Below are 13386 nucleotides of genomic sequence, written 5' to 3'. Positions count from 1 at the left end.
ATCTTCACCAAACATTGCAGGGATACATTGGATGTCAAGGCACGTGGAAAAAACGTACAAAACAAGAGATTGGAGACATCAAAATTTCGACGAATTTTTTAAGAATTTTCAAATTTTCAGATAGGAGGTTCCAGATGAGGTCAAAAACTACATACTCAGATCTTCACCAAACTTTGCAGGAATACTTTGCATGTCAAGACACGTGGAAAAAACGTACAAAACAAGAGATCGGAGACATCAAGATTTTCGACGAATTTTTTAAGAATTTTCAAATTTTCAGATGGGAGGTTCCAGATAAGGTCAAAAACGACATACTCAGATCTTCACCAAACTTTGCATGGATACATTGGATGTCAAGACACGTGGAAAAAACATACAAAACATAGGATTGGTGACATCAAGATTTTGGACGAATTTTTTAAGAATTTTCAAATTTTCAGATAGGAGGTTCCATATAAGGTCAAAAACTACATACTCAGATCTTCACCAAACTTTGCAGGGATACATTGGAGGTCGAGACACGTGGAAAAAAAGTACAAAAGAAGAGATTGGGGTCATCAAGATTTTGGACGGATTTTTTAGGAATTTTCAAATTTTCAGATGGGAGGTTCCAGATAAGGTCAAAAACTACATACTCAGATCTTCACCAAACATTGCAGGGATACATTGGATGTCAAGACACGTGGAAAAAACGTACAAAACAAGAGATTGGAGACATCAAGATTTTGGACGAATTTTTTAAGAATTTTCAAATTTTCAGATAGGAGGTTCCAGATGAGGTCAAAAACTACATACTCAGATCTTCACCAAACTTTGCAGGAATACTTTGCATGTCAAGACACGTGGAAAAAACGTACAAAACAAGAGATCGGAGACATCAAGATTTTCGACGAATTTTTTAAGAATTTTCAAATTTTCAGATGGGAGGTTCCAGATAAGGTCAAAAACGACATACTCAGATCTTCACCAAACTTTGCAGGGATCCATTGGAGGTCGAGACACGTGGAAAAAACGTACAAAACAAGAGATTGGAGACATCAAGATTTTGGACGAATTTTTTAAGAATTTTCAAATTTTCAGATAGGAGGTTCCATATAAGGTCAAAAACTACATACTCAGATCTTCACCAAACTTTGCAGGGATACATTGGATGTCAAGACACGTGGAAAAAACGTACAAAACAAGAGATTGGAGACATCAAGATTTTCGACGAATTTTTTAAGAATTTTCAAATTTTCAGAAAGGATGTTCCAGATAAGGTCAAAAACGACATACTCAGATCTTCACCAAACTTTGCAGGGATCCATTGGAGGTCGAGACACGTGGAAAAAACGTACAAAACAAGAGATTGGAGACATCAAGATTTTGGACGAATTTTTGAAGAATTTTCAAATTTTCAGATAGGAGGTTCCAGATAAGGTCTAAAACTACATACTCAGATCTCCACCAAACATTGCAGGAATACATTGGATGTCAAGACACGTGGAAAAAACGTACAAAACAAGAGATTGGAGACATCAAGATTTTCGACGAATTTTTGAAGAATTTTCAAATTTTCAGATAGGAGGTTCCAGATAAGGTCAAAAACTACATACTCAGATCTTCACCAAACGTTGCAGGGATACTTTGCATGTCAAGACACGTGGAAAAAACGTACAAAACAAAAGATTGGAGACATCAAGATTTTGGTCGAATTTTTTAAGAATTTTCAAATTTTCAGATGGGAGGTTCCAGATAAGGTCAAAAACGACATACTCAGATATTCACCAAACTTTGCATGGATACATTGGATGTCAAGACACGTGGAAAAAACGTACAAAACAAGAGATTGGAGACATCAAGATTTTGGACGAATTTTTTAAGAATTTTCAAATTTTCAGATGGGAGGTTCAATATAAGGTCAAAAACTACATACTCAGATCTTCACCAAACTTTGCAGGGATACTTTGGATGTCAAGACACGTGGAAAAAACGTACAAAACAAGAGATTGGGGTCATCAAGATTTTGGACGAATTTTTTAAGAATTTTCAAATTTTCAGATGGGAGGTTCAATATAAGGTCAAAAACTACATACTCAGATCTTCACCAAACTTTGCATGGATACATTGGATGTCAAGACACGTGGAAAAAACATACAAAACATAGGATTCGGAACATCAAGATTTTGGTCGAATTTTTTAAGAATTTTCAAATTTTCAGATAGGAGGTTAAATATAAGGTCAAAAACTACATACTCAGATCTTCACCAAACATTGCAGGAATACATTGGATGTCAAGACACGTGGAAAAAACGTACAAAACAAGAGATTGGGGTCATCAAGATTTTGCACGGATTTTTTAGGAATTTTCAAATTTTCAGATGGGAGGTTCCAGATAAGGTCAAAAACTACATACTCAGATCTTCACCATACTTTGCAGGGATACATTGGATGTCAAGACACGTGGAAAAAACGTACAAAACAAGAGATTGGAGACATCAAGATTTTGGACGAATTTTTTAAGAATTTTCAAATTTTCAGATAGGAGGTTCCATATAAGGTCAAAAACTACATACTCAGATCTTCACCAAACTTTGCATGGATACATTATGTGTCAAGACACGTGGAAAAAACGTACAAAACAAAAGATTGGAGACATCAAGATTTTGGTCGAATTTTTTAAGAATTTTCAAATTTTCAGATGGGAGGTTCCAGATAAGGTCAAAAACTACATACTCAGATCTTCACCAAACTTTGCAGGGATACATTGGATGTCAAGACACGTGGAAAAAACGTACAAAAAAGAGATTGGAGACATCAAGATTTTGGACGAATTTTTTAACAATTTTCAAATTTTCAGAAAGGATGTTCCAGATAAGGTCAAAAACTACATACTCATATCTTCACCAAACTTTGCAGGGATACATTGGATGTCAAGACACGTGGAAAAAACGTACAAAACAAGAGATTGGAGACATCAAGATTATGGACGAATTTTTTGAGAATTTTCAAATTTTCAGAAAGGAGGTTCCATATAAGGTCAAAAACTACATACTCAGATCTTCACCAAACTTTGCAGGGATACATTGGATGTCAAGACACGTGGAAAAAACGTACAAAACAAGAGATTGGAGACATCAAGATTTTCGACGAATTTTTTAAGAATTTTCAAATTTTCAGAAAGGATGTTCCAGATAAGGTCAAAAACGACATACTCAGATCTTCACCAAACTTTGCAGGGATACATTGGAGGTCGAGACACGTGGAAAAAACGTACAAAACAAGAGATTGGAGACATCAAGATTTTGGACGAATTTTTGAAGAATTTTCAAATTTTCTGATAGGAGGTCCCAGATAAGGTCAAAAACTACATACTCAGATCTCCACCAAACATTGCAGGGATACATTGGATGTCAAGACACGTGGAAAAAACGTACAAAACAAGAGATTGGAGACATCAAGATTTTCGACGAATTTTTGAAGAATTTTCAAATTTTCAGATGGGAGGTTCCAGATAAGGTCAAAAACTACATACTCAGATCTTCACCAAACTTTGCAGGGATACATTGGATGTCAAGACACGTGGAAAAAACGTACAAAAAAGAGATTGGAGACATCAAGATTTTGGACGAATTTTTTAACAATTTTCAAATTTTCAGAAAGGATGTTCCAGATAAGGTCAAAAACGACATACTCAGATCTTCACCAAACTTTGCATGGATACATTGGATGTCAAGACACGTGGAAAAAACGTACAAAACAAGAGATTGGGGTCATCAAGATTTTGCATTGATTTTTTAGGAATTTTCAAATTTTCAGATGGGAGGTTCCAGATAAGGTCAAAAACTACAAACTCAGATCTTCACCAAACTTTGCAGGGATACATTGGATGTCAAGACACGTGGAAAAAACGTACAAAACAAGAGATTGGATACATCAAGATTTTGGACGAATTTTTTAAGAATTTTCAAATTTTCAGATAGGAGGTTCCATATAAGGTCAAAAACTACATACTCAGATCTTCACCAAACTTTGCATGGATACATTATGTGTCAAGACACGTGGAAAAAACGTACAAAACAAAAGATTGGAGACATCAAGATTTTGGTCGAATTTTTTAAGAATTTTCAAATTTTCAGATGGGAGGTTCCAGATAAGGTCAAAAACTACATACTCAGATCTTCACCAAACTTTGCAGGGATACATTGGATGTCAAGACACGTGGAAAAAACGTACAAAAAAGAGATTGGAGACATCAAGATTTTGGACGAATTTTTTAACAATTTTCAAATTTTCAGAAAGGATGTTCCAGATAAGGTCAAAAACGATATACTCAGATCTTCACCAAACTTTGCAGGGATACATTGGATATCAAGACACGTGGAAAAAACGTACAAAACAAGAGATTGGAGACATCAAGATTTTCGACGAATTTTTTAAGAATTTTCAAATTTTCAGATAGGAGGTTCCAGATAAGGTCAAAAACTACATACTCAGATCTTCACCAAACGTTGCAGGGATACTTTGCATGTCAAGACACGTGGAAAAAACGTACAAAACAAAAGATTGGAGACATCAAGATTTTCGACGAATTTTTTAAGAATTTTCAAATTTTCAGATGGGAGGTTCCAGATAAGGTCAAAAACGACATACTCAGATCTTCACCAAACTTTGCATGGATACATTGGATGTCAAGACACGTGGAAAAAACGTACAAAACAAGAGATTGGAGACATCAAGATTTTGGACGAATTTTTTAAGAATTCTCAAATTTTCAGAAAGGAGGTTCCATATAAGGTCAAAAACTACATACTCAGATCTTCACCAAACTTTGCAGGGATACTTTGGATGTCAAGACACGTGGAAAAAACGTACAAAACAAGAGATTGGGGTCATCAAGATTTTGGACGAATTTTTTAAGAATTTTCAAATTTTCAGATGGGAGGTTCAATATAAGGTCAAAAACTACATACTCAGATCTTCACCAAACTTTGCAGGGATACATTGGATGTCAAGACACGTGGAAAAAAACATACAAAACATAGGATTCGGAACATCAAGATTTTGGTCGAATTTTTTAAGAATTTTCAAATTTTCAGATAGGAGGTTCCATATAAGGTCAAAAACTACATACTCAGATCTTCACCAAACATTGCAGGAATACATTGGATGTCAAGACACGTGGAAAAAACGTACAAAACAAGAGATTGGGGTCATCAAGATTTTGCACGGATTTTTTAGGAATTTTCAAATTTTCAGATGGGAGGTTCCAGATAAGGTCAAAAACTACATACTCAGATCTTCACCAAACTTTGCAGGGATACATTGGATGTCAAGACACGTGGAAAAAACGTACAAAACAAGAGATTGGAGACATCAAGATTTTGGACGAATTTTTTAAGAATTTTCAAATTTTCAGATAGGAGGTTCCATATAAGGTCAAAAACTACATACTCAGATCTTCACCAAACTTTGCATGGATACATTATGTGTCAAGACACGTGGAAAAAACGTACAAAACAAAAGATTGGAGACATCAAGATTTTGGTCGAATTTTTTAAGAATTTTCAAATTTTCAGATGGGAGGTTCCAGATAAGGTCAAAAACTACATACTCAGATCTTCACCAAACTTTGCAGGGATCCATTGGATGTCAAGACACGTGGAAAAAACGTACAAAAAAGAGATTGGAGACATCAAGATTTTGGACGAATTTTTTAACAATTTTCAAATTTTCAGAAAGGATGTTCCAGATAAGGTCAAAAACGACATACTCAGATCTTCACCAAACTTTGCAGGGATACATTGGATATCAAGACACGTGGAAAAAACGTACAAAACAAGAGATTGGAGACATCAAGATTTTGGAAGAATTTTTTAAGAATTTTCAAATTTTCAGATAGGAGGTTCCAGATAAGGTCAAAAACTACATACTCAGATCTTCACCAAACTTTGCAGGGATACATTGGATGTCAAGACACGTGGAAAAAACGTACAAAACAAGAGATTGGAGACATCAAGATTTTGGACGAATTTTTTAAGAATTTTCAAATTTTCAGATAGGAGGTTCCAGATGAGGTCAAAAACTACATACTCAGATCTTCACCAAACTTTGCAGGAATACTTTGCATGTCAAGACACGTGGAAAAAACGTACAAAACAAGAGATCGGAGACATCAAGATTTTCGACGAATTTTTTAAGAATTTTCAAATTTTCAGATGGGAGGTTCCAGATAAGGTCAAAAACGACATACTCAGATCTTCACCAAACTTTGCAGGGATCCATTGGAGGTCGAGACACGTGGAAAAAACGTACAAAACAAGAGATTGGAGACATCAAGATTTTGGACGAATTTTTTAAGAATTTTCAAATTTTCAGATAGGAGGTTCCATATAAGGTCAAAAACTACATACTCAGATCTTCACCAAACTTTGCAGGGATACATTGGATGTCAAGACACGTGGAAAAAACGTACAAAACAAGAGATTGGAGACATCAAGATTTTGGACGATTTTTTTAAAAATTTTCAAATTTTCAGAAATGCGGTTCCAGATAAGGTCAAAAACTACATACTCAGATCTTCACCAAACTTTGCAGGGATACATTGGATGTCAAGACACGTGGAAAAAACGTACAAAACAAGAGATTCGGGTCAACAAGATTTTGGACGGATTTTTTAGGAATTTTCAAATTTTCAGATGGGAGGTTCCAGATAAGGTCAAAAACTACATACTCAGATCTTCACCAAACTCTGCAGGGATACATTGTATGTCAAGACACGTGGAAAAAACATACAAAACATAGGATTGGGGACATCAAGATTTTGTTAAATTCTTTTAAGAATTTTCAAATTTTCAGATAGGAGGTTCCATATAAGGTCAAAAACTACATACTCAGATCTTCACCAAACATTGCAGGGATACATTGGATGTCAAGACACGTGGAAAGAACGTACAAAACAAGAGATTGGAGACATCAAGATTTTGGACGAATTTTTTAAGAATTTTCAAATTTTCAGATAGGAGGCTCCATATAAGGTCAAAAACTACATACTCAGATCTTCACCAAACATTGCAGGGATACATTGGATGTCAAGACACGTGGAAAAAACGTACAAAACAAGAGATTGGAGACATCAAGATTTTGGACGAATTTTTTAAGAATTTTCAAATTTTCAGATAGGAGGTTCCAGATAAGGTCAAAAACTACATACTCAGATCTTCACCAAACGTTGCAGGGATACTTTGCATGTCAAGACACGTGGAAAAAACGTACAAAACAAGAGATTGGAGACATCAAGATTTTCGACGAATTTTTTAAGAATTTTCAAATTTTCAGATGGGAGGTTCCAGATAAGGTCAAAAACGACATACTCAGATCTTCACCAAACTTTGCATGGATACATTGGATGTCAAGACACGTGGAAAAAACGTACAAAACAAGAGATTGGGGTCATCAAGATTTTGCACGGATTTTTTAAGAATTTTCAAATTTTCAGATGGGAGGTTCCAGATAAGGTCAAAAACGACATACTCAGATCTTCACCAAACTTTGCATGGATACATTGGATGTCAAGACACGTGGAAAAAACGTACAAAACAAGAGATTGGAGACATCAAGATTTTGGACGAATTTTTTAAGAATTTTCAAATTTTCAGATGGGAGGTTCAATATAAGGTCAAAAACTACATACTCAGATCTTCACCAAACTTTGCAGGGATACATTGGATGTCAAGACACGTGGAAAAAACATACAAAACATAGGATTCGGAACATCAAGATTTTGGTCGAATTTTTTAAGAATTTTCAAATTTTCAGATAGGAGGTTCCATATAAGGTCAAAAACTACATACTCAGATCTTCACCAAACATTGCAGGAATACATTGGATGTCAAGACACGTGGAAAAAACGTACAAAACAAGAGATTGGGGTCATCAAGATTTTGCACGGATTTTTTAGGAATTTTCAAATTTTCAGATGGGAGGTTCCAGATAAGGTCAAAAACTACATACTCAGATCTTCACCAAACTTTGCAGGGATACATTGGATGTCAAGACACGTGGAAAAAACGTACAAAACAAGAGATTGGAGACATCAAGATTTTGGACGAATTTTTTAAGAATTTTCAAATTTTCAGATAGGAGGTTCCATATAAGGTCAAAAACTACATACTCAGATCTTCACCAAACTTTGCATGGATACATTATGTGTCAAGACACGTGGAAAAAACGTACAAAACAAAAGATTGGAGACATCAAGATTTTGGTCGAATTTTTTAAGAATTTTCAAATTTTCAGATGGGAGGTTCCAGATAAGGTCAAAAACTACATACTCAGATCTTCACCAAACTTTGCAGGGATCCATTGGATGTCAAGACACGTGGAAAAAACGTACAAAAAAGAGATTGGAGACATCAAGATTTTGGACGAATTTTTTAACAATTTTCAAATTTTCAGAAAGGATGTTCCAGATAAGGTCAAAAACGACATACTCAGATCTTCACCAAACTTTGCAGGGATACATTGGATATCAAGACACGTGGAAAAAACGTACAAAACAAGAGATTGGAGACATCAAGATTTTGGACGAATTTTTTAAGGATTTTCAAATTTTCAGATAGGAGGTTCCAGATAAGGTCAAAAACTACATACTCAGATCTTCACCAAACTTTGCAGGGATACATTGGATGTCAAGACACGTGGAAAAAACGTACAAAACAAGAGATTGGAGACATCAAGATTTTGGACGAATTTTTTAAGAATTTTCAAATTTTCAGATAGGAGGTTCCAGATGAGGTCAAAAACTACATACTCAGATCTTCACCAAACTTTGCAGGAATACTTTGCATGTCAAGACACGTGGAAAAAACGTACAAAACAAGAGATCGGAGACATCAAGATTTTCGACGAATTTTTTAAGAATTTTCAAATTTTCAGATGGGAGGTTCCAGATAAGGTCAAAAACGACATACTCAGATCTTCACCAAACTTTGCAGGGATCCATTGGAGGTCGAGACACGTGGAAAAAACGTACAAAACAAGAGATTGGAGACATCAAGATTTTGGACGAATTTTTTAAGAATTTTCAAATTTTCAGATAGGAGGTTCCATATAAGGTCAAAAACTACATACTCAGATCTTCACCAAACTTTGCAGGGATACATTGGATGTCAAGACACGTGGAAAAAACGTACAAAACAAGAGATTGGAGACATCAAGATTTTGGACGATTTTTTTAAAAATTTTCAAATTTTCAGAAATGCGGTTCCAGATAAGGTCAAAAACTACATACTCAGATCTTCACCAAACTTTGCAGGGATACATTGGATGTCAAGACACGTGGAAAAAACGTACAAAACAAGAGATTCGGGTCAACAAGATTTTGGACGGATTTTTTAGGAATTTTCAAATTTTCAGATGGGAGGTTCCAGATAAGGTCAAAAACTACATACTCAGATCTTCACCAAACTCTGCAGGGATACATTGTATGTCAAGACACGTGGAAAAAACATACAAAACATAGGATTGGGGACATCAAGATTTTGTTAAATTCTTTTAAGAATTTTCAAATTTTCAGATAGGAGGTTCCATATAAGGTCAAAAACTACATACTCAGATCTTCACCAAACATTGCAGGGATACATTGGATGTCAAGACACGTGGAAAGAACGTACAAAACAAGAGATTGGAGACATCAAGATTTTGGACGAATTTTTTAAGAATTTTCAAATTTTCAGATAGGAGGCTCCATATAAGGTCAAAAACTACATACTCAGATCTTCACCAAACATTGCAGGGATACATTGGATGTCAAGACACGTGGAAAAAACGTACAAAACAAGAGATTGGAGACATCAAGATTTTGGACGAATTTTTTAAGAATTTTCAAATTTTCAGATAGGAGGTTCCAGATAAGGTCAAAAACTACATACTCAGATCTTCACCAAACGTTGCAGGGATACTTTGCATGTCAAGACACGTGGAAAAAACGTACAAAACAAGAGATTGGAGACATCAAGATTTTCGACGAATTTTTTAAGAATTTTCAAATTTTCAGATGGGAGGTTCCAGATAAGGTCAAAAACGACATACTCAGATCTTCACCAAACTTTGCATGGATACATTGGATGTCAAGACACGTGGAAAAAACGTACAAAACAAGAGATTGGGGTCATCAAGATTTTGCACGGATTTTTTAAGAATTTTCAAATTTTCAGATGGGAGGTTCCAGATAAGGTCAAAAACGACATACTCAGATCTTCACCAAACTTTGCATGGATACATTGGATGTCAAGACACGTGGAAAAAACGTACAAAACAAGAGATTGGAGACATCAAGATTTTGGACGAATTTTTTAAGAATTCTCAAATTTTCAGAAAGGAGGTTCCATATAAGGTCAAAAACTACATACTCAGATCTTCACCAAACTTTGCAGGGATACTTTGGATGTCAAGACACGTGGAAAAAACGTACAAAACAAGAGATTGGGGTCATCAAGATTTTGCACGGATTTTTTAGGAATTTTCAAATTTTCAGATGGGAGGTTCCAGATAAGGTCAAAAACTACAAACTCAGATCTTCACCAAACTTTGCAGGGATACATTGGATGTCAAGACACGTGGAAAAAACGAACAAAACAAGAGATTGGAGACATCAAGATTTTGGACGAATTTTTTAAGAATTTTCAAATTTTCAGATAGGAGGTTCCATATAAGGTCAAAAACTACATACTCAGATCTTCACCAAACTTTGCATGGATACATTATGTGTCAAGACACGTGGAAAAAACGTACAAAACAAAAGATTGGAGACATCAAGATTTTGGTCGAATTTTTTAAGAATTTTCAAATTTTCAGATGGGAGGTTCCAGATAAGGTCAAAAACTACATACTCAGATCTTCACCAAACTTTGCAGGGATACATTGGATGTCAAGACACGTGGAAAAAACGTACAAAAAAGAGATTGGAGACATCAAGATTTTGGACGAATTTTTTAACAATTTTCAAATTTTCAGAAAGGATGTTCCAGATAAGGTCAAAAACGATATACTTAGATCTTCACCAAACTTTGCAGGGATACATTGGATATCAAGACACGTGGAAAAAACGTACAAAACAAGAGATTGGAGACATCAAGATTTTCGACGAATTTTTTAAGAATTTTCAAATTTTCAGATAGGAGGTTCCAGATAAGGTCAAAAACTACATACTCAGATCTTCACCAAACGTTGCAGGGATACTTTGCATGTCAAGACACGTGGAAAAAACGTACAAAACAAAAGATTGGAGACATCAAGATTTTCGACGAATTTTTTAAGAATTTTCAAATTTTCAGATGGGAGGTTCCAGATAAGGTCAAAAACGACATACTCAGATCTTCACCAAACTTTGCATGGATACATTGGATGTAAAGACACGTGGAAAAAACGTACAAAACAAGAGATTGGAGACATCAAGATTTTGGACGAATTTTTTAAGAATTCTCAAATTTTCAGAAAGGAGGTTCCATATAAGGTCAAAAACTACATACTCAGATCTTCACCAAACTTTGCAGGGATACTTTGGATGTCAAGACACGTGGAAAAAACGTACAAAACAAGAGATTGGGGTCATCAAGATTTTGGACGAATTTTTTAAGAATTTTCAAATTTTCAGATGGGAGGTTCAATATAAGGTCAAAAACTACATACTCAGATCTTCACCAAACTTTGCAGGGATACATTGGATGTCAAGACACGTGGAAAAAAACATACAAAACATAGGATTCGGAACATCAAGATTTTGGTCGAATTTTTTAAGAATTTTCAAATTTTCAGATAGGAGGTTCCATATAAGGTCAAAAACTACATACTCAGATCTTCACCAAACATTGCAGGAATACATTGGATGTCAAGACACGTGGAAAAAACGTACAAAACAAGAGATTGGGGTCATCAAGATTTTGCACGGATTTTTTAGGAATTTTCAAATTTTCAGATGGGAGGTTCCAGATAAGGTCAAAAACTACATACTCAGATCTTCACCAAACTTTGCAGGGATACATTGGATGTCAAGACACGTGGAAAAAACGTACAAAACAAGAGATTGGAGACATCAAGATTTTGGACGAATTTTTTAAGAATTTTCAAATTTTCAGATAGGAGGTTCCATACAAGGTCAAAAACTACATACTCAGATCTTCACCAAACTTTGCATGGATACATTATGTGTCAAGACACGTGGAAAAAACGTACAAAACAAAAGATTGGAGACATCAAGATTTTGGTCGAATTTTTTAAGAATTTTCAAATTTTCAGATGGGAGGTTCCAGATAAGGTCAAAAACTACAGACTCAGATCTTCACCAAACTTTGCAGGGATCCATTGGATGTCAAGACACGTGGAAAAAACGTACAAAAAAGAGATTGGAGACATCAAGATTTTGGACGAATTTTTTAACAATTTTCAAATTTTCAGAAAGGATGTTCCAGATAAGGTCAAAAACGACATACTCAGATCTTCACCAAACTTTGCAGGGATACATTGGATATCAAGACACGTGGAAAAAACGTACAAAACAAGAGATTGGAGACATCAAGATTTTGGACGAATTTTTTAAGAATTTTCAAATTTTCAGATAGGAGGTTCCAGATAAGGTCAAAAACTACATACTCAGATCTTCACCAAACTTTGCAGGGATACATTGGATGTCAAGACACGTGGAAAAAACGTACAAAACAAGAGATTGGAGACATCAAGATTTTGGACGAATTTTTTAAGAATTTTCAAATTTTCAGATAGGAGGTTCCAGATGAGGTCAAAAACTACATACTCAGATCTTCACCAAACTTTGCAGGAGTACTTTGCATGTCAAGACACGTGGAAAAAACGTACAAAACAAGAGATCGGAGACATCAAGATTTTCGACGAATTTTTTAAGAATTTTCAAATTTTCAGATGGGAGGTTCCAGATAAGGTCAAAAACGACATACTCAGATCTTCACCAAACTTTGCAGGGATCCATTGGAGGTCGAGACACGTGGAAAAAACGTACAAAACAAGAGATTGGAGACATCAAGATTTTGGACGAATTTTTTAAGAATTTTCAAATTTTCAGATAGGAGGTTCCATATAAGGTCAAAAACTACATACTCAGATCTTCACCAAACTTTGCAGGGATACATTGGATGTCAAGACACGTGGAAAAAACGTACAAAACAAGAGATTGGAGACATCAAGATTTTGGACGATTTTTTTAAAAATTTTCAAATTTTCAGAAATGCGGTTCCAGATAAGGTCAAAAACTACATACTCAGATCTTCACCAAACTTTGCAGGGATACATTGGATGTCAAGACACGTGGAAAAAACGTACAAAACAAGAGATTCGGGTCAACAAGATTTTGGACGGATTTTTTAGGAATTTTCA

The sequence above is a fragment of the Lepisma saccharinum genome, chromosome 14, assembly GCF_977018435.1.
Source record: "Lepisma saccharinum chromosome 14, izLepSacc3.1, whole genome shotgun sequence".
NCBI lineage: Eukaryota > Metazoa > Arthropoda > Insecta > Zygentoma > Lepismatidae > Lepisma > Lepisma saccharinum.
Note: the sequence above shows the minus strand (reverse complement) of the source record.